The 22,095-nt window shown below is 40.1% G+C and overlaps 2 long non-coding RNA genes across 2 annotated transcripts in view; one reads left to right on the top strand and one right to left on the bottom strand.

The window, feature by feature from the left end:
- Positions 1-22,095, top strand: part of LOC137544488 (uncharacterized) — a 227,131-nt gene that overhangs the window by 72,380 nt on the left and 132,656 nt on the right. The window lies entirely within an intron of this gene.
- Positions 1-22,095, bottom strand: part of LOC137544486 (uncharacterized) — an 81,845-nt gene that overhangs the window by 21,088 nt on the left and 38,662 nt on the right. Inside the window, exons 2-4 of the long non-coding RNA XR_011025878.1 lie at positions 13,481-13,545; positions 12,826-12,872; positions 12,705-12,740 (exon numbers count right to left, since the gene is read on the bottom strand). This is a non-coding gene — a long non-coding RNA (uncharacterized lncRNA). The remainder of the gene's footprint in view (positions 1-12,704; positions 12,741-12,825; positions 12,873-13,480; positions 13,546-22,095) is intronic.

Raw genomic sequence — 22,095 nt, 5'->3', positions numbered from 1 at the left:
AATGATAAGAGCATGTTGCAGGAGTACAACATAGTCAAACCTCAATAACAAAAGAAATACAATAATCACACTTCCTTATTGTAAAGACACAGTATAAGTGTAACGATCGGTGAAGCACAGAGAGGATCTGATTACCAGTGATCTGCAGTATCACAGGAAATACAGATGTATACCAGATTATACGTGATCTGCAGTATCACTGATAATCCGATATACTAGCTAACCTCTGTTCACTTAAGTAGAGTGTAGTGTTTGGTGTAACTGTAACACTTTGAGGACTGGCCTCAGTGCAGTAAGGAGAGCTGCACAGATTCCTTCCGCAAACCTGAGCTCTCCAAGGCGGGAGGAGTCAGGCTGCCAGCGGGAAGGATATACTGAAAGTAACCCTCTGGCGGAAGGGTCACTTAACAGAATGAGGAACCGCCTCTAACAGTAAGGTCGGTTCTCGAGGTCGGACAAGCCAGGTCGTACACACACGGACAGATAAAGTACAAGATCAGGAGGCAAAGGCGGAGTCAAAGTACAGGCAGGGTTCAGCAACGGGGTATCAGAAATATCGGGGTACAAAACCAGGAGGCAGAAGCAGAGTCAAGGAACGAGCCGGGGTTCGGCAACAGAGTATCAAAAATATCGAGGTACAAGATCAGAGTTCAAAAGGGTAGTCAAGGCAGGCAGGAAGTCATAACAGATAATCACAATCAAACTAGTACTTTAGCTATCAAACAAAATCTAGCTAAGTGTAGGATTACAGCTCCAGCTGGTCCCGGCACACTTGCGGATCTGACTACGGATCTGGGTGCTTCCACATAAGTGATCGCACGCCAGACAAAGAGCAAGTGAACAACCAGCAGTATATATACTCTAGGACCTTTCCAGGACCTCCCTAATTGCTGGTCCAATGGGAGCAGTGGAATTTGTCAGCTGACCCAGCTGGTCAGCCGACTCCCTTCTAACAGCTATTTAAACTCTGCCTCTGTGCTCGCGCGCGTGTAAGTCTGAATCTTGGTGGACTATCAGTCCCAGCCACACCAGTACTGTCATGCAATGTATCTAGTGCGGGGGCCGCCTCTGCTGCGGATTCCGCCGTTACCAATGCGGATTCCGCCGCTCTGCCTAAGCGGCATGCGGCGGTTTTTTCGCGTTGTGACGCGCTGCTGAACGCGGAAACAGCCGCCTCACTGTGAGAGACGGCGGCTCCTCCGCGTTTCCTCACAATAAGGTTTGCAAATAAAGCATAATTACTTGTTTCATACTATGTCTCTCTTGTTAGGATAAGGGGAACATTTCGGCCAAAGCCCTTTCAACCACCGACCCTCCCAACCCTCCCCACCTTCCCCCCTCCCATGTCATCTCCGATTGTCCTATTAACTGGTAGGATTAATCTTGTGTTATCTCTAACCTCCCTAGTGTTCCTATTAATTGCTTTGTTAGGTACCATTTAGTATCTTTAAAAGGGGACACTAGCTCTTTAAGTTCTTCCTTGGTAAAGGATTTCAGCATAAACTGTCTCCACGTTTTGAAGAATGATTTAGTTTTTTTATCTTTATGCATTAAAGCATCTAGCCAATTCACCCTAAATAGATGAATGAGTTCCTCCTTAACATCCCATACTGTAGGAGCACTAGGATAAATCCATTTGTTGAGAATCACCTTTCGGGCCGCCATTAATATTAAATGTGCTAGTTTGGATATGGGGGCTTGGGGCGTTGAGGGATTCCCCGAGGAAGAAGGTTGAGATGAGTGATAGTGGAACAACATCAAGAGGGGATCACGTTCCATTCTAGTTCTACAGATTGTTTCCGTAAAATTCACTATCTTTGTCCAGAAGGTTGAGACTACTGGACATGTCCATAGGCAATGGAACAGATCCTCTGGACAAGTACATTTGGGGCATACTGGGGAAAAATGAGGGGGGGGGGATTTTATATTTTATGTTGAACGCATATATGGCTCTATGGATAAGTTTTAATTGAGATTCTCTCCAATTTTCCCATAATATCAATTTGTGGGCCACACGGTACCCCTCCAAAAATTTTCTTGTTATGTCCTCCCCCGGTATATCCCTCGACCACCTTGTCAAGTTATTGGTAGCTTTCGTGGTGATACGAATCTGTTGTAAATTTGATTGTATTACTGATAAGGATAGCCTAGGAGTTTGTGGGGAAAGGAACTTATCGAGGTCATTTAGGGAATAAATCAGCGGTGATTTGCCTCCCTCCTCCCGGACATATGACTGGAGTTGACCAAAGTATAAAAAGTGGTGTCTAGGAATATTATATTTTGAGCGAATCTCTAGGAAGGACATCAGTCTATTTTTTCTCAGGTCGATGATATTCCCAAGTCTCTTTATCCCTTTTTCTTGCCAATTCAAGAAACCTCTATGTGCAATACTGGCCTGAAACCCAGGAAGGCCCCATATAGGCATATATTTAGACACACGGTAAGGTACCTGAAATAATTTACAAATTTCTTTCCAAGCTATTGCTGTGTCCCTAACTGTTCTGCTTGATTTAAGTTTAGGAGGGAAATTTATTAGTGGGGTGTGCAATAGCCCTGCCAAATCCCATGGCTCTGCAAAGGACGATTCAAGGGTATAATTTGAATAAAAACTAGTGCCATTTATCCAATCTCTTATATTTCGGGTTAGACAAGCTAGATTATATCGACGAATATTAGGGATAGCTAGTCCACCCCACTCTTTTGGAAGGTGAAGCTTGGTAAGTGCAATTCTTACCTTCCTACGTTTCCATAGAAAGTTTGAAAAGGCTCTATTTAGAATTTGTACATCTGTATGTTTTAATAACAGCGGTAGTGTTTGTAGAGGATAAAGTAATCTTCCAAAACTAACTGTTTTTATTAGGACCGCTCTGCCCATAAGATTTATAGGTAATGTCTCCCAACTTAGCAACTGCCTTTTGATATCCGAGATGAGGGGTTGATAATTTAACGCATAAAGTTGACTGGTGTCTTTATGGAACTTTATTCCCAAGTAGGTGACTTGTGTACAAACCTTTACTGGTATTTGAGTTTTGTCAATTAAAGGTGCTGAAGAGGAGAGAAACATTAACTCGCTCTTTGCAACGTTTATTTTAAAACCACTATGGATCCCGATCTCTTGTATCACTTTAAGTACCCGAGGTAACTGGGTGTTGGGGTCATTCATAAATAAAAGTACGTCCACTGCAAACAAAGCTTGTGTCACCTTAGCCCCCCCCAATATCTATTCCTTCATTTTCTACTGCTAATAACCTAGCCATTGGTTCTAATGCCAAATTGAATAATAAAGGTGATAGCGGACATCCTTGACGGGTCCCCTTTTCCAAGGATATAGTATTAGATAGAAAACCTGGGGTATAGATCCTTGCTCCCGGGGCAGTATGCGTTGCCGTAATCAATTTGCGTATTGACCCATCAAAGCCCATTTTGTCCAATACTAGATCTAGCCATCCCCAATCTACATTATCGAATGCCTTTTCGGCGTCTATTAAAAAAATTGCACTATTTTTGCATGACTTAGGGTAGGCCTTTACATGGTCTTGTACCAGCAAAAGTTTGCGTATGTTGGCTGCTGCCGATCGGTTGCGTATGAAACCTACTTGATTTTCATCAATCAACCTAGGTAATATATTTGCAAGCCGATCTGCTATAATTTTAAAGAGTAGCTTTAAATCTTGGTTGATCAAGGAAATTGGTCGATAGGAGCTAGGTAGCATAGGATCCTTTCCTGGTTTAAGAAGGAGTTTTATATAGGCCACATTTGCAAAATTTGGATATTTTCCTTCTTTTAGAATTTTATTGAATAGGGATTTTAAGTAGGGAATCAATTCCAGATGCAAAAGCTTATAAAATTCAGGGGTAAACCCATCTGGGCCTGGGGATTTCCTGTTTTTTAACTGCTTTATGGCATCACTGATCTCCCCCTCCGTAATTGGAGCATTCAGCTCGGACAGCTCGTCATCAGAGAGTATGGGAAGTGATATTTTATCCAATAGAGCTAGTCTTTGCTCTAATGATCCTCCACCAGCTGAATTTGTATATAGGGAGTTATAGAAATCGCAAAAGCAAGAGTTTATTTCCTTGGGATTATTTATGATATGGCCTGAGGGGGAGCGCAGCGATGCAATCACAGTTGATTGGTAAGGGGGCTTGGCCAATTTTGACAATAGGGTGCTCATTTTGTTACTAAATTTATAATCGTATAGATCTTTGTACGATTTTACGTACCGGTACATTTCGCTGCTTTTAAAATTTGCGTCTGAAATAGATTTAGCCTTTAGCCACCTCATCCTGGACTCTGGAGTTGGACTCTCTAGGTATACTTTATGTGCCATACGTAACTCGTTCAGGGATTTGGTATATGCTTCATGAAATTGCTTGCGTTTTCCCGCAATGTAAGTAATAATTTTCCCCCTAATGGTAGGCTTGGCCGCCTCCCAGAATAGGAAGGCATCTTTGACATGTTCTTTATTTTCCTCTTTATACTCCCACCACCAATTAAGTAGAAGCTGGGCAAATCCCTCATCCTCATAAAGGTAAGAGGGAAACTTCCAAATAATGTCTGTCCCTCTAGGAATTATTGGGGAATTCAACTTGGATCGGTGCGTGGTCTGATATGACCAGGTCAGAGATGGTGGACTTGATGACTTGTGACATGGCCTGTGGGGAAACAAGGAAGTAATCTAATCTTGACCAGGCATTATGTGGTGCTGAATGGAAAGAGAATTCCTCTCCATCAGGATGAAGCAGCCTCCAGCTATCATTTAGAGTGGATGATTGTAGAAAATCTTGAAATAGTGCTGACTTGGATAGCGTTAAAAGACTAGGATGGAGTTTTGAAGACCTGTCCTCACGAACATTAGCGAGGGCATTAAAGTCTCCTCCTTGTATTATCTTAACTGGGCCTGGGGACAATGTGGCTGACAATAAAGAGGTGAAAAAGGGTTTGTCTTCCTCAGTAGGTGCATAAACATTGAATAATGTAATAGCTTCTCCTGCTAAGGTTAACTGGAGTTTTACCCAGCGGCCTTCTTCATCTGAGGTTACATCTGAAATTTCTCCTTGCAGATTTTTGTGCAATAAGATAAGAACCCCAGCTTTACGGCCTTTGGCAGACGACCCGTATACCTGACCTACCCATGATTTCTTCATGAATTTAAACTGATCAAAGGATAAGTGACATTCCTGAAGGAAGGCTATGTCTGACTTCAACTTCTTCAAGTGGCGTAAAACTATAGACCGTTTACCTGGGGAACGAAGCCCCTTTACATTCCAAGAGGTTATACACAGAGACATTTCAGGAAAAAGTTATGCCTTATGATGCTATAACCTAGTTTTAGAGATAGCTTTAAACGGAGAGAACCAGAGATGACCAATACCTCACAAACAACCCCAAATTTCTCTTCCTTTCTCTTTTTTGACCTTAGACCCTTAAGGGGTCTATTGCCTTGCATTTTGAGAGAGAGTAAACAGCTATAGAGAAAGAGTATCATAAAAAAAAGAAAAACATAACAAGTTAAACATTTGTTCATGACTTCACTTTTTCCCCGGATGACGACCACCCCTCACAGCTCCAAGTCCGAGAACCTCCCCCTCTTAAGGCTTTTAATTAGTATTAACAATAGTAGAAACACCTAGGACAGAAAGGGTTTAAAATGCATAGGCCTACTACCTAGAAAAACTCAAAACCTTTTGTCTAGACTAGTTATAGTGCTTGCATTTCTGTTCATTGTACAACAGCACCCCCTACTGCCCAACTTGTGTAAAAACCACCAAGCTCAATAAATACTAGCCAACACTTGTATCAGAGTTATTGTTCAAAAAGGACATTGCTTCGGTTGGCGCTGTAAATATATGGGTAGTATTAGTGTTATCGGTGATCCGCAGAATAGCTGGATATTGTAAGGCAAATTTCCAGTTCTTTTCTATACATTTTGCACATGCAGGATTGAACAACTGGCGTTTTTTAGAGACCTCCACCGAAAAGTCATTAAAGAGACGTATTTTGGCCCCTTGATAATCGATCGGATGTCCAAGGTCCCGGAAGGCCCGCAAAAGATCAGTTTTTTCCGCATAGTCCAGGTATCTAGCAAGGACTAGTCGAGGGGGTCGGGTATCGGTATCTGCTCGTGGAGGACCAACTCTATGAGCACGCTCGACTTTCAGGGGCCTTTTAAAGCCCAGCATTTTTGGTAATGTAGTCATGCATAGTTCACGTAAAGCAGTGGTTGCTATGCTCTCTGGCAGACCCACTACCCTTAAATTGTTTCGCCGTGAGCGATTTTCAAGATCTTGCAGCTTATCACGGAATTGCTTGTTTTCCTTGAGTAGTTTTGTGTATTTCTTGCTCTCTTTAGCCCCCTCGTCCTCTATGGCCTGGATTCTGTGTTCAGCCTGGTCCAGCCTTTTATTATGATCCTGCAACTTGTTGTGTATGTCCTGTATTGATTTATCCAGAGTGGCCTGCAATGTCATCTGCAGCTCAGGAGCAAGCTGCCTTGCCACCTCTGTTGCCAGCATCTTATAGTCTAATGACAGCCCAGTGAGCCCACCTCCCTCACCTGTCTGCTGCGAAAGGGATGTTTCTTCTGCCTCCCAGTTCGCGGCCCGCTGCGGGGAGGCTTCCCACTCCGGAGACTGGCTCTGTGTCTCATGTGCTGGGGATGTCCCAGCGGCCATCTTGCCGGCCTCCTCCTCCATGTGCTGGGTCTTCCGAGGTGCCGACCGCAGCAGGTAACGGTCCATCAGCGGGGATGTCGGGGCTTTGTCCTGCAGCTCTGGTGGGCAGATTGGGGGCGCTTTGTGGGGCGTGCAGCCTTTGGAGAGTGTCACGGCATGCGGAGCTTCTTGCTCACACTCCCATCACCCGGGCGCCGGAACCGGAAGTCCACTGAGTACAGCTTTTACTATTACTGTATTGTGTCAATTGTCCTTCCCAATAAAATGTTACTTAATTCCATTGTTACATCTATTGATGAGCAGAAATTACGCCTATGCATAATTTTGCATCGTAATTCGCAATTACACATAGTAATCATAGTGTGAAATAATTCTTAATTTTGTGTAAATTTTTGCGTAATTTTCATGTACTTTTGTGCTAATTTTAGTGGTTAATATCAAAGCTCCAATACATTTTTTTCAAAAAGACCTGGTCGTTTTTGAGAAAATCGATTTTAAAAATGTAAAGAAAAATGTTTTTTAAAGTGTAATTTTTCTAAATTTAAAAAATATTTTTCTTTGCATTTTTAAATCAATTTTTTTTCAACAGTTACAAAGTTTAAAAAAAAATATGACTTGTACCCACTATTCTTCTTAATATATGTAGCAATTCTGGTGGCAATAGCATGTATGCAGGCTTTGCTATTCACTGCCAAAGTTGGCATGCAATGATGCGAAAATTACATGAAAATGAATGCAAAATTACGAGTGATTATACAAAAATCAATTGAAATAGCAATTTGTAATTATGTATAGGCGTATTTGCGAAGATTAACTCAACTTTTTGTGTAATCATAATTAGCTGATTATTATTATTATCCTACTGATGAATAACAATAATGATCATTATTATTATTATCACTGGTTACATCTCCACTTGCATCCCAGTTAAACTGAAATTTAATATATTTGTGCATTTATAATTTTATTGTTAAGACAATTGCACACACTGGTTGATGTACACATTAACGCAAGAAATTTAATGCAATCCTTTCCATGACCCAATGGCTTGTGCCAACAGCGGTATTAGAATAAACCAAGCAGGCATTACTTTTCCTACACCACTGTGCCTGTGCTACAATTGTAGCCTGACAAGGGAGTGTTCTGGAGGGTGTATTTGTTTGTGGTCTTTTTTTTTCTCATTTCTCTGAGCAGCAGCAGATTGTGTGTGCTGCTGGCTCAGATTGATACAGACAGAATGTTGGTGGCTGCAGGGGAGTGGAAGAGAGCGCATACAAGTGTGTGACGTGCACTCTCTTCAGGTTGCTAGGCAACAAAGAACGTGCAGCGGGGAAGTTTCTGGAAGGAAAGGGGGGGCGCTCGTGCTGAGGGCGCGAGGAGAGGGGATTGAGCGGCGCGAGGGGAACCGTTGGAGAGAACTGGTTTTATCCAGTTCTCTTTGAGGTGGTGGCACAGTTGCGGCGACGTGAGGAAGAAGAGAGGACACGGCTGGAGATGCAGGGACCGTCTGGAGTTAGACACCCGCATAATTGAACGAGAGAGCAAGTGGACATATGGGGATCTCCTCTGCAGCAACCAGACGCCACCTAGAGCGCTTGAAAGGCCTAGAGAGAGAGACATTATTGTTTAAAGAGGTCATAAACAAGGACAGAAGACAGGAGGCCTGCACTAAAGTTTCTGGAGGGATGAGTATAATCCTTATCTGCACCAGGCCATGATATAGAGAGTGGGAAATATATTTATAATTTGTTATAAACTGAATCTGCTAATGAATTTGAGCTGAAAGTTAGAAAAGGTGAAAGAAGAGACTGAGATTCTCTAATTGCCTGTCTGCCAATAGCATTCTGTATTCATTTTTCTTTTGGAACTATATATATATATATATATATATATATATATATATGTATATATATATATATATATATATATATATATATATATATATATATATATATATATATATATATATATGTATATATATATATATGTATATATATATATATGTATATATATATATATGTATATATATATATGTATATATATATATATATATATATATATATATATATATGTATATATATATATGTATATATATATATGTATATATATATATATATATATATATATATATATATATATATATATATATATATATATATATATATATATATATATGTATGTATGTATGTATGTATGTATGTATGTATGTATGTATGTATGTATGTATGTATGTATGTATGTATGTATGTATATATATATATATATATATATATATATATATATATATATATATGTATGTATGTATGTATGTATGTATGTATGTATGTATGTATGTATGTATGTATGTATGTATGTATGTATGTATGTATGTATGTATGTATGTATGTATGTATATATATATATATATATATATATATATATATATATATATATATATATATATATATATATATATATATATATATATATATGTATATATATATATATATATATATATATATATATATATATATATATATATATATATATATATGTATATATATATATATATATATATATATATATATATGTATATATATATATATATATATATATATATGCTTGCAAGCTGGAAGATTGTTGATGTACTGGTTACAAGAAGCCAAAACATTCTTTGTTAATGTCAAGGTTAGACTGCACAGTATGTGTAAGACATAATGCTAGTTTAAAATTAACATTACTGCAACAATTATAAATGCACATTTTCTTAATTAATACACATAGATATTATTGCTTTAAATATTAATATTAAGTATATGCAATACAGTCCTTCTAAAGAAAGAAATAATTATTGTTAAACCCTAGATAATATAGTTTAAATACTTTGAATTACAGTTAAAAAGCTAAGTTCTGCAGTGAAAGTTTCAAAATACATTCGCTGTTTTCCACAAAGTTGTTTAGACTATAATTGTTCTTTGAAATGTCTATAATAAGTTCCAAGGTTTTTGTTTTGTCCCGTATTTAGGACAAATGATGCCACCTGGCGGTTTTATAGTCGTATAAATAATATTATTAATATTGGTTGTTATTTGTTATGAAATGCTGACCTCTGCCGGTTGAAATTATATATTTATCAATCAGAAAGACAAATACATAAAACATGATTTTATATTATTAAGATTTAATATGCAATTATTTCTTATATGAGTCATTGTTTTAAGAAGAATTATATAATAAGCTTTATATTTAAATAAGTATATTAGAAGCCCTGTATGCTTCAGTAAGCCTTAAATTGCTGAAGGCTCTTACAGGTCTGTGTACAGTGTCAACCTGACCAATCTTATGTCTGGGAAAGTACCAAGACATTCCAACATAATTAGCAGAGAACACTTTATCAGAAATGCGTCATGAATGACATTGTTTAGTCTCAATGTCTGGGGCAAACCAGCAGACAAGATGGCTGGTGACGTCCATTTTTAATTAACTGCGTCAGAAATGACCCTATATCAAATGTCAAGCACTCCAAATGATGTTAATTCCCACAAGATACAGTAATTAAGGAATTTATAAACAATAATATTATGATTAAGGTATTCAAAACAAAAAAGTGTTATGGGTATTTTAAATGTCAAAGATAGCGAGTTGACGCACTAAGTTTTAGCCAATTAGAACCTGGGATTCAGGGAAATTCCAGATTAGGCAGCCATATTGCATCCTGCCCCTATAAAGTTAGGAGCTGTAAGCTCATAGTTTGCAGAAGCCCAACAATCTCCTGAGAAGACACATGAGGCAGAAGCTACCTTCCCACAAGTGGTTCTAGATGCTGAAGAGAAGACAGAGAAGGGGTAATATGCTTAATTTAATCTGGTGATTTACTGAGTTAGCAATCATGAAAAAGGCAAAAACCGCTCAGGTTTTTGACAGTACTGTCAGTACAGTACTGACAGTACTACAGTGCTAGTAGTTGTTAGAGTAGTAGTACTACTGTGTTAGCTTACTACAGAACTGCTGTGCTGTGAGCAGTGCCAGTGTGACAGTTAGTGTCTTCTCCTCTACTGTCTGACTGTCACTCGGCACTTGGCACTTGGCACATGGCCCTTGGCACTTGGCACGTGTAATGTGGCACTTGGTAAGTGGCACTTGGCACTTGGCACTTTGCACTTGGCACTTTGCAATTTGCACGTGGCACTTTGCATGTGGCACCTTGGCACTTGGCACGTGGCACTTTGCACTTGGCACGTGGTACTTTGCATGTGCCACTTTTCACTTGGCATGTGGCACTTTGCACTTGGCATGTGGCACTTTGCACTTGGCATGTAGCACTTTGCACTTGGCACATGGCACTTTGCACTTGGCACGTGGCACATGGCACTTTGCACGTGGCACTTTGCACTTTGCATGTGGCACTTTGCATGTGGCACGTGGCACTTGTCACGTGCAAAGTGCCATGTGCAAAGTGCCAAGTGCAAAGTGCCACGTGCAAAGTGCAAACTGCCACGTGCAAAGTGCAACGTGCAAAGTGCAAAGTGCCAAGTGCAAAGTGCCACATGCCAAGTGCAAAGTTCTAAGTGCCAAGTGCCATGTGCCAATTGCTAAGTGCCATGTTCCATTGCCAAGTGCCACGTCCAGCATGCTCCTGTCAGATGTTACACCTGCTGCTGCTGCATTGCCCTGCTCCTGCTGCCTTTGCTGCTCCCACCGCCAGGGTGCCACAGGCCACTGCTGCTGTGCTGATACCACCTATATTTAATCCGAAACACAATTGTTGCGTAATTTTTTGGAGGTGACTGGGCTGAAAACTGCCATGTCCAAGTTGTGCGATTGGACTTTGGACCGCTGTCTGGAACCTAGTTCTGATGTTATTTGACAGCCATTTGGGGGGGGGGGGGATTTTAAGTCCCCACATCATCAATTAGTGTTTCCCTTTAAAAAATAATGGTGCTACATGCCTCATTTACCCTAAAAAAAATTTTTTAAAGCAATTTAAAGGCCACTTCCACTTTTTCTATCCAGATGTCCGAATCCGCCCGGATACCCGGGATACTGAGGTCGGATATCTGATTCGGATTTGGATTAGAAAAGTTTGAACTCGGATATCCGACCCGGATCGGATATCTGGGTATCCAGATCCAAATCCAATCCGGATTTTGAAAAGGGGTATATGAGCAGCACTGATATATATATATATATATATATATATATATATATATATATATATATATTGTGTGTGTTTTATGGTGAGTTGGTCCCATGCTCTCTGGTCAAGATTCTATCACTAAGGGCTCATTCACACTACAGAGCGCATACACGAATGCGAGTTCGTGCATGCATAGCCATCGTGCAACCAAAGCATAGAATACACGTTGTGGTGCGCTAGGAGCGCAGACGTTGGCAGCCAACTAATCAGGAGAATGTGTGCGTTGTGCGATTAGATGTTCCCAGAAGCGTTACATCGTATTACATCGTAACGCATGGGAACGCACACCTGTAATGTGAATGGTAACATGAAAGTCTATGGACTTTCATGTTGCCATGTAGATCATACACTATGTGCGTTGCGTCAAAACTGACAGTGCAGCACACAGTGTGAATGAGCCCTAAGTGGAAAGTGAGAAGATGTCAATATATACATAGTGTTAAATGTAAAGGCCTCTGTCCGAAAAGTTCCCCATACTCCACAGAGCTGATATGGCTCAGTTCAACTGAACAGCAGTTGTCTGTGTTGTTATGACTGTACATTAGCATATAAGCGGTAATTACAGTCTGCTAAAGCAATCTCAGGTGGTTACCTAGGAGATATTGCCTCAGATGCCGTGTACTTATTTCCACATAGACCATAAAGGCCTTCGCTGCCTGCGTCCTAAATATGTGGAGATATGATAAATAAATGAACTATTTGCTGAAAAGTGGCAAGAATTATTTTTTTTTTTTAGAGAGAAAGATACTCACCTATAGTCCAGTTGGTTCAGTGGTTATTGTTAAAGCCTGAAAAAAATAGAAGGTTGATACAAAGGAATTACCAGTTTAAAGAAAAGTTATTGGTTAGTTACCTTTTGAAAGACTGTACAGCTGACATCTGGATCATCCTGTGGAGAAAGAATATATACAAGTTGACAGAAGAATTTCATTTTAGGAAGAGACTATATATTTTTTCTTTTTGATCATACCCACTTTTTTTGTGGTTGTTTCCTCCTTGAGTATTGGTCTCCAGAATGCACCTTTAAGGAAAAAAAAATGTTAATTTTTCTGGAAGAGAGAGAGTTTTTATCCATTTATTTATTTATTCCTTAACCTATCTAATATATTTATTCATTAATTTACTAACCAATTCATTTATTTATTAATCAAATTAAAAGAGAGCTTTAATTTATTTATTTATTTATTCCTTAACCTAACTAATATATCTATTCATTAATTTATTAACCAATGTATTCCTTTATTAATAGTATTAACTGTCTAATTTATTTATTTATTTACCTATTTATTGATTTGGTTTATTTGGTCTATCTAATTCATTTATTTATCCAATATGGTAAATCTGGATTAAAGACTGATAATTAAAGATCCAGAATTATTCCCAAGGACCACATTGCAAGATTGGGGAGATACTTTGAAGTGGGTGAAACATAGGGATTTTGCTGATCAGCAAAAAATTGAGTGTTAAATATGGGCCCTGGAAACAATTAAATACTGGGCCCTGGAAACAAATAAATATAGCTCTGTTTTTTTCCTTTCATTAAATTTAATTTGGGTAATCTCTAAATAAAATAGAAGGACTACAATGTATTTCAGAATCATTTGTTAGTGTAAAACTAAATATACTTACCAGAGATATGATGTTGGTTTGTACTCGCTTAACCTTGAGTTCCTTCCTAGCTCTCACTGGATTATCTATGAAGACAAGTGAAGATTTCAAGAAAGTTGAAGTGATGATTATATATTGTGATAATTTTCACTGGTTGAGAGAATTGTTTCTATTGGACTAATTGTTACTATTTTCTCTTCTTTTTGGTCCTAATAAAACATTTTTTATACTATCTGGCGTTGGTGTCTGGTGGATTTCTCCCAGTTGGCAACCTTTATACTGGTTACACATGGGCATGTTATGGAAAGCTTCTGAGTCTCCTGGGCATTGGGATTCTCGGAATCTAGCCAAATCCACATCACCAACGACAGCTGGACAACCAGGCACAGAGTGAGATACTCCGTGCTCTTCACCTCTACAATGTGGGCCTTTTCCACACTGAAAGCTGATGATGAATGCATAGCACTCTGCATTCTGTGCCAAAGGTCAGTCCGCAGAGGACAGGCAGGAGGATCACATTTGAGTACAACGTCTATGCTTTCCCACATTAAAGAACCACAAACTAAAGTGGGACCAGTAAATTGCATTCACTTGAAGGAGGTTCAACAACGTCATTGTTTCTTCCACATCCACTGGCTTATGCTCCACCAACTCCCATTGCTACTGCATTTTAGGAGGTCATTGCAAGTGGTACTTCCATTGGTGAGGAAATACCAAGCCAATAAAGCAATTTTTACAAATTTGTTTCCTTTGATCATTTTGCAACAATGCAATGTACTTTGGTGAATATTTTTTCACAATTGAAAACAGCATTTTCGATGCAAAAATGTGCAAGCACCACTGGTTACCAATGCAGTCTCCCTGCTGATAGCTGACCAGAGGGCACACACTGCTACTGCTCTCACTGATCCACACTTTGTCTTTGGTCCTCCATCCTTAGACCTAAAGTCACCATGCTAATATTACACATTGGTGGCATTAATTCTATATATCATTCAGTTTATGATTCAAGCTAGCAATGTGGTCTCCTGCAGTTTTGATCGCAGAAACTGCTGCTAGTGGGCTGAGTTCACACATAAAAAGTTTATGCAGCCTTATGTATGCTGTCCATCTTGCATACATCCTGTTTACCTGCTGTCACTTAAACTGTCATTTTCTGGAAAACCACAAGTTGCAGTTTCTTGCAGTACCACCCGAAGTTCAAGGAAATTAGTGTGAGACTGTCAGAGGTGTTTTCATTCATCCCTTGTAAGGAATCTTTGGGGCAGACTCACTAACACTAGTGATTTAGTCATTTGTGGCTGCAGAACTCAAGTGCTTTGAGTCTGGCAGGAGAAAAGTGTTCTACACGTATTAGCATCATTAGGATTATTATCATTATCCTCAATGAGAAATTAAAATACAGTATGTATTTTTAGTTCTCTGCATTTAGTGGTAGGGATGTGGTAAGTGCAGATGAAGAGGCAATTGTTCTTCAATCAAGAAAGACACACACAAATGAAAAACAGGAAAACACTATGAAGAAAATAAGATTTTGACAAGTAAATGTCAGTAATGAAGATGAATATTTATGAACAATTTATTTTAAGACATATATGGCCTGATCCAATTTGCTTTTTCTCCCAAATTGTCTCCATGGAGATAATTTTTTAGCACTCAATTAAAAAAGTACCAGAAAGTAGGTAAAAAAGTCAAAATAATTCTGAGTATTTTCTTGCTTTCTGATGGCTTAAAGCACATTTATTTATAAGATGTGAAAATATATAGTGACTAAGAGAAAACATAGGGGAAAAAGTAAACTGGATCGGGCCTTAAGTCCCCTACAAACTCCTCAGTTACAAATGTCTCATACATAGAAAGTAAAGTTGAATAGAAAATAACCAAAAAAAGGTTGTTTAAATTGTGCATTGAAAAGGCAAAGTTTTCTGAACATAAGCCATTTATCCTCAAGTAACAGTAATGCATACCAAATGAATCGACGAATTTGACATACACACAAACTCACAGAAAAGAACCAGTTTTGTAAGTAGGGGCAAGATTTGCTACCTTACACTTTCATTCTCATAATGATATGAGGATCCCACAAATGGTGGCATGCAAGTGTATAACATTAGTTGTTTATTTTTTTTTTATTTTTTTTGGGGGGGGGGGGTGATTTCACTTCACATGTGTATTTACATGCACACACCTAGATATTGAAAAAAGTTATTGTCATTGAATTGCACTGCTTGGCGTGTGACGATATGAGTGCCAATTTAATAATAAAATCAACAAAATATATTTTAATATGGTTTAGGTCCACCTTTTGTGGCAATTACAGCCTCAATTCTCTGAGGTATTGATTCATACAAATTGTGAATTGTTTACAAAGGAATTTTAGCCCATTCTTCAGTTAAAACACCCTCCAGTTCTTTTAGAGACGATGGCAGCGGAAATCGACTACTTACCTGAATCTCTAATAACGACCATAAATGCTCAATAATGTTGAGGTCTGGGGAATGTGGTGGCCAGATGAGATGCTCAACTTCATTAGAATGTTCCTCGTGCCATTCTTTAACAATTCTAGCTGTATGGATTGGGGCGTTATCATCTTGAAAAATGGCATTCCCCTCCGGAAACCGTTCTTGAACCATAGGATGTACTTGGTCGCCCAAAATTCCTAAATTGTCTCAGCTGTTAATTCTTCCATGAAGGGAAATCATTGGCCCAGCAGATTTCCAAGAAATAGCACCCCAGTTCAACACAGAACCCCCGCCATGTTTTACGATTGGGAGAAGACAGTCTGGATGAAATGCTTCTTTCGGCTGTCTCCAAATGTACACTCGGCCGGAGGTCGGAAATAAGGTAAACAATGATTCGTCAGAGAAAGTCACATTTTTCCACTGCTCGAGGGACCAGTTCTAGTGGTTTCTACACCACTCTAAACACTTTGAAACATTTGTCTTTGAGAGCAGAGGTTTTCTAATTGCAGTTCTTCCATGGAATCCAGCTCCCGGTGAACAGTTTTTGTGGAAACTGGGTTCTGTAGGTGTTCATTCAGCTCTGCAGTGATTTTAGGAGCCGTGGTCTTGCGAGCTTTTCTAACAATTCGATTTATAGTCCGACGGTCTCTCTCAGACAACTTGACTTTCGGCCACAACTGCGCTTTGCTGAGGACGTTTTTCCTCCTCTTTCAAAGGTAGTCATTACTTTTGAGACAGTACCTCTTGAAATGCCAAGCATTCAGGCAGTTTCTGTTACAGTAGCGCCTGCCATACGAGCATCAACAATTTGTCCTATTTGAAAGACTGAGAGATCTGACATTTTTATAAATTATAACCAACTTTGGTTTAAATATCTGTAAAAAAACTATTATTTTAATTAAACATATCAAATAACAAAAATAATAAACACAAAAAAAATTAACATATGTCAAGTTTTGATTGCTTAAAACATGTTCAAAGATTACGATGACAAAATGTTAGGTGTTTCCATCATTTTGTCCAACCCCTTTAATTGCATAAATTAGTAAAGTGCCCATTTACCCAATTATCAGTTCACTGATATAGTATGTAGCCATGGCAGGTTTAGTACAGTGAGGATATTTAAAAGCCTCCTATTTTAAGAAGGGAATGCTCAAAACAGTAATTAATTATAATGACTCACTGTAGATAGCAATTCATTTCCATAATCTGCTCCACCCACTGCTCCTCCCCCTTACAATGACAGCCTTATTTAATTATAATTATTCATTAGAACACCTAAACATATTGCTATAATTCATTCGAGCAAAACCTACATCCATTTCCCTGGGAAGAAGTCAATTATAAAAGACTCCACCAGGTAACAATTTATTAGACAAAGCTAATTATAATAACACAGGAATGAGCATTCATATTTCGAGTTACAGGCATTGTAATATTCCCTGATATGATAATTATAATAACCTCCATAGAGTGGAACAAATATCAAATTTATAGCTTAATAACAGTAACCACTAGGTACTATTATTCATGTAAGTAACAAAAATTAATCATTTTACTGCAAATACAAATATATATTCCAAACTGCTCACAAGGATTTTAATCAGAATGTTTAAAGGGGCACTATGGCTAAATTATTCCTTATAATACAATTTCATATAAAATATGTGGAATTATAGCAATGTTTGAGACTTGTATTGTAGCATAATAAAAGTCAGTTTCATTATAACTTTACCCTAAATCAGTGCTGGAGTCACGTCAGAAGAGAGAGCTATCTGACGCCAATTCAGCACATTCCATTCTGCAGGAGGAGGCTGCCTTATCAGACTTTTCATCTGACCTTGTAATCTCCCCCTTTGATGTATTGTGAGAGGTTTAACCCAACGTCTAACTGCACATTAGTGTAGTTACAGAAGAGGTAGGAGGCGCCCGGTGACACGAAAGTATATATTCACTCTATATAGTAGATACAACACTTAGGGCCATATTCTATTGCTGAACTCGCCAGCGCTAAGCACTGGCGAGTTCTTAACTTAGGCGATGGGGGCATCGCCTAATCTAATTAAACTTTAGACCCCCCCCAGGTGGAAAAGAACTTGCTTGGGCAATATAATCGCCCAGCGAGTTCTTACTACGGAATCCAATTACCCTTATCATGTCTCCGGGAAGCGATGCTTCCCGGCAGACATGAGAGTTAGCTTAGACCTGCAAAAAGCAGGTCTAAACTAGCTAACGCACGTCGTCGCCGCAGCAAGTGGGGGTCTCCTTTAATAAGGAGACCCCCTCACGAGAGAAGGGAGGGGTTGGGGGAGGGGGGGGCTGTTGGGGTTACTGTGTTTTGTATACCTTATGTGTAAAATTCAATAAAACTTATTTGAAAAAAAAAAATAAGGAGACCCCCAGAGCTCCCCGTCGGGTCGCCGCACAGTTTAGAAGCCCCCGCGTAGCTCTGCAAAGGCTCCCCGTCATACGTACCGCCGCCGATCACCCGCCGCCTCTCGCCGCAAAATCCGTCACGTAATTACAGTGTATCTAACACTGTAATTACTGTCCGCATAGAAGGAGCCTGGGCAAAGCATCTTTGAATCTGCAGCCGGGCTCCCCATTGGTCTGCTGTCTGAACCAATAAAATGGCTGGAAGATGGCGGCGATGTTCGGCAGGTGAGTGCGCATGTGTGGGGAGTGAGGCCGTGGTGCTGATGGACAGCACCACAGCGTAAACCTCACCCCCCATCACTCGGTAAAAGGGAGCATCGCTCAGGCTTTCGCCTGAGTAATGCTCCCTAACGATCGGCCATCGCGCGAAGGATATGGGCAATAGGATTTGCCGGTAATCCTCGCACGATGGCAAGGTGATAAGTAGCTCGCATCTGCAAGCTACTTATCACCTTGAATAGGATATGGCCCTTAGTGATAAATGGTGTAATTCTACTTTCTAGATGTTACCTTTCGGGAAGTATACAAACTGGGGTTTTTGCTTTTAACGATTTTGTTTTGCACAAGACAACGCGTTTCATGGTAAAAACCGCTTCCTCAGGTCAATAGCAGTGCCTCTGAAGAAAACTTCTAAGTATCCGGGCGCCGGATACTTAGAAGTTTTCTTCAGAGGCACTGCTATTGACCTGAGGAAGCGGTTTTTACCGTGAAACGCGTTGTCTTGTGCAAAATAAAATCGTTAAAAGCAAAAACCCCAGTTTGTATACTTCCCGAAAGGGGACATCTAGAAGGTAGGATTACACCATTTATGGGGTGTGGCCAAGATGGCTCTGTAGCAGGACGTGTTTCTCGGAGCTCCGCTGCCTGGCTAAACCTTAATTGCATTATTTTAGCATTTTCAGCACTGCTAAAGCTGGCAAAACATCCAGTGACTCACCACTAATTTATCCTCTCAAGCTGGATTCCTGGTGCGACCCACCATTTGTGAGTGCAGAGACAGCAGAATCTGCCCGAGCATCTACCTCGCACAACTGGGACTGTACCAGTGGACCTGCTCGTCCTCAAAGATCTCCCCGGAGATACCAACCCTATCCGGACATGCCACCAAAGTCAAATAAACAGAAAGAGAAAGAGGACCTTAACGATGCCCCAGATGAGATCCCCAACACCCCTGCTCAGCAGCGACCAGCTAAACGGGGGAAGCAGAATACTGACGGGGAGACTCTAGCTGAGCACATGGTGGAGGAACCCCTGATGCCCAATACAGCAGAGCTTTTAGACGCCATCAAAATGTGCCAGTCCACTCTCACCCAGAAGATAGAGAGCATGGAGGTGAACTTGGGTCTACTTAGAAGTGATTTGAGCAAGATTAGAGGAAGAACCACGGAGTTAGAACAACACACCTCTGACCTGGAAGACACTGTCCAGACACATCGCATTGCCATTCCTGCTATGCAACAGCGCCTTTCCCAACTAGAAAACAGGGCTGTGGACGCTGAAAACAGGAACAGAAGAAATAATTTGAGAATACTTGGCATTCCAGAGAAAGCCGAAGGTGCTGATATGATCTCCTTTCTAGAAGACCTGCTCAAACGACTCCTGCCGGATTCCACCTTCTCTCCCTTCTTTGTCATTGAGAGAGCTCACCGCATGGCTACAAAAAAGAATCCTCCCGGAGAGCTCCCACGACCAGTTATCTTTAAACTGTTGAATTTTAAGGACAGAGATGCTATCTTATCTGCTGCACGGGAAGCCGGGGAATTGACCTTTCAAAATACCAAGCTGATGATATTCCCAGACTACACACTAGAAACCCAAAGACAACGCCAATCCTTCCAGGCGGTGAAGAATAAATTACGCGACAGGCAAATTAAATATGCCATGCTGTTTCCAGCGAAACTCCGGGTGCAAGATGGGGAAAAAACCCTCTTCTTCGAAACCCCTGCTGAAGCCCTAAAGTGGATAGAAGCCCTCCCGGCACAGTAATACAGTCATCCTCACTTCTTTTGCTTGCTGCATCACTCTTTGTTTTTTAGCACACCAGTAAGATGGCACTTTACTTCTCTAAAAGATATGGCGCACCTGGGGTTAGGCGGGTAAGTGAATTTATCTACATATATGCCTGGGACAGTCGAGAGGGGGAGGAACTGGTTTTGACGCTAGTAGCTAAGCATATTTTTGCTGGACTGAGGGGTCTTTACTATTTCATAGACTTATATCTCATAAACATGGAGGTTGTTGTTCTGAAGATCCTAAGGGCGCCCTTTTCTAACTTTAACCTGCCCTTCTTCAAGTATCTCTCAAGCCCGGGAACTTTGGCTCCTCCCTCTGTGTTCTGAACTACAGCACCAACTGATCTAATGGCTCTCCTGTACAACAAACAGCTTACCACTGAGGCTATCTAGTGTGGGACTTATGAGTTTTTGTCGCCCCCTCCCCCTCCCCCCCCCCTTTTGTTGACTATTATATATTGAAATCCACTTCCCAGACAGGTCACCACTTAAAACTTGCTCTCACAGGTTGTGAAGACTTTGCCACCCTGATCACTTATCTGCATACTTTGAGCTGGTTTAGAACACATCATTGCGGGACCCATGTTCATTTGGTACCTGTTAGTTCCCCTTTAGGTATCGAAGCAGTCCTGAAATACTGATAGCAATCTGCTCTTTAATTTTCTTATTTGCTTGTCCTTATGTGCTCCACCTTAGATACCGGGACTTTCTCAAGGGTAATCTTTATTTACCTCATGGAGCAGGACTACACTGTTATATTCTTTAAATGTGATGTGTGGTAGCAACATGTTAAAGATCAGGATTTTGTATGTTTAATATACTAAATGCCTCTAGCAGGTGTACTGAGCTGATAAGCTAAGTTATGTATGTGATGCAAGAAACGGTTATACAGTAGTTTAATATGTTATGTTCATATGTTATGTTGGTGAGGCTGGGGGAGAGTTCAGGGGTAAAGGGTTATACTTACAGGGTCATCTGGAGTGCTGAGGGGCTGGGTGCGATTACAGGACGGGAATCAAAGACTATTATAGTGTCCTATTGACAGCTAACATATAATCTCCCTGAAATATACATACTTCACCCTGCTTAAGTCATATTGCCAACTCGCTACAGCTGTAGATGTAGACCTCTCATCTGACAAGTTAATAATATTACTGTCCGATCTGGCTTAGGTATACACCTCAGATCTGTAACTATTTCACTTTCTGGCCACAGGAGGGCAGCGATAGACAGTAATCAGCATTAATCCTTATGTGGTAATACGAGCTGTAAACAATTATGCATATTTTATTTCTCCCGCAGGGGGAATGTGATATTCATACTGTATATGTATATAGCTTAATGCTCATCTTAATTGCTGTCCCTTACAACCATATGCTCTTTGCTTTGCCACTTTATGGTGGGTGCTGATCGTCGATATACTGCCCCTCTGGAGCCACCATTGACTTATATAACTATTTCATATTGAAATGTATTGACCTGTATATGCTGTGTATATCACTTTCATTAGCTCTATGAGTCTTTTATGCCTGAGGTTGTGCTGTCACATTTACCGGGGATAGTCTCACACATCAGTTGGAGACTGACATTAACGTCCTGGGTCCTCCTCTGGGGGGGAGTGGGGATATAATCCTCTAACTTTAAGGTAGCTTATTAGCATAACATGCTGTATTTTTTATTAAATTCCCCACATATTGGTCTACCTTTTAATAACAAAAAGGATCTT

This window comes from Hyperolius riggenbachi, chromosome 2 (assembly GCF_040937935.1).
Source record: "Hyperolius riggenbachi isolate aHypRig1 chromosome 2, aHypRig1.pri, whole genome shotgun sequence".
In the NCBI taxonomy this organism is placed as follows: domain Eukaryota; kingdom Metazoa; phylum Chordata; class Amphibia; order Anura; family Hyperoliidae; genus Hyperolius; species Hyperolius riggenbachi.
The sequence above is the reverse complement of the archived record's forward strand: the minus strand, read 5'-3'. Positions and strand labels throughout refer to the sequence as shown.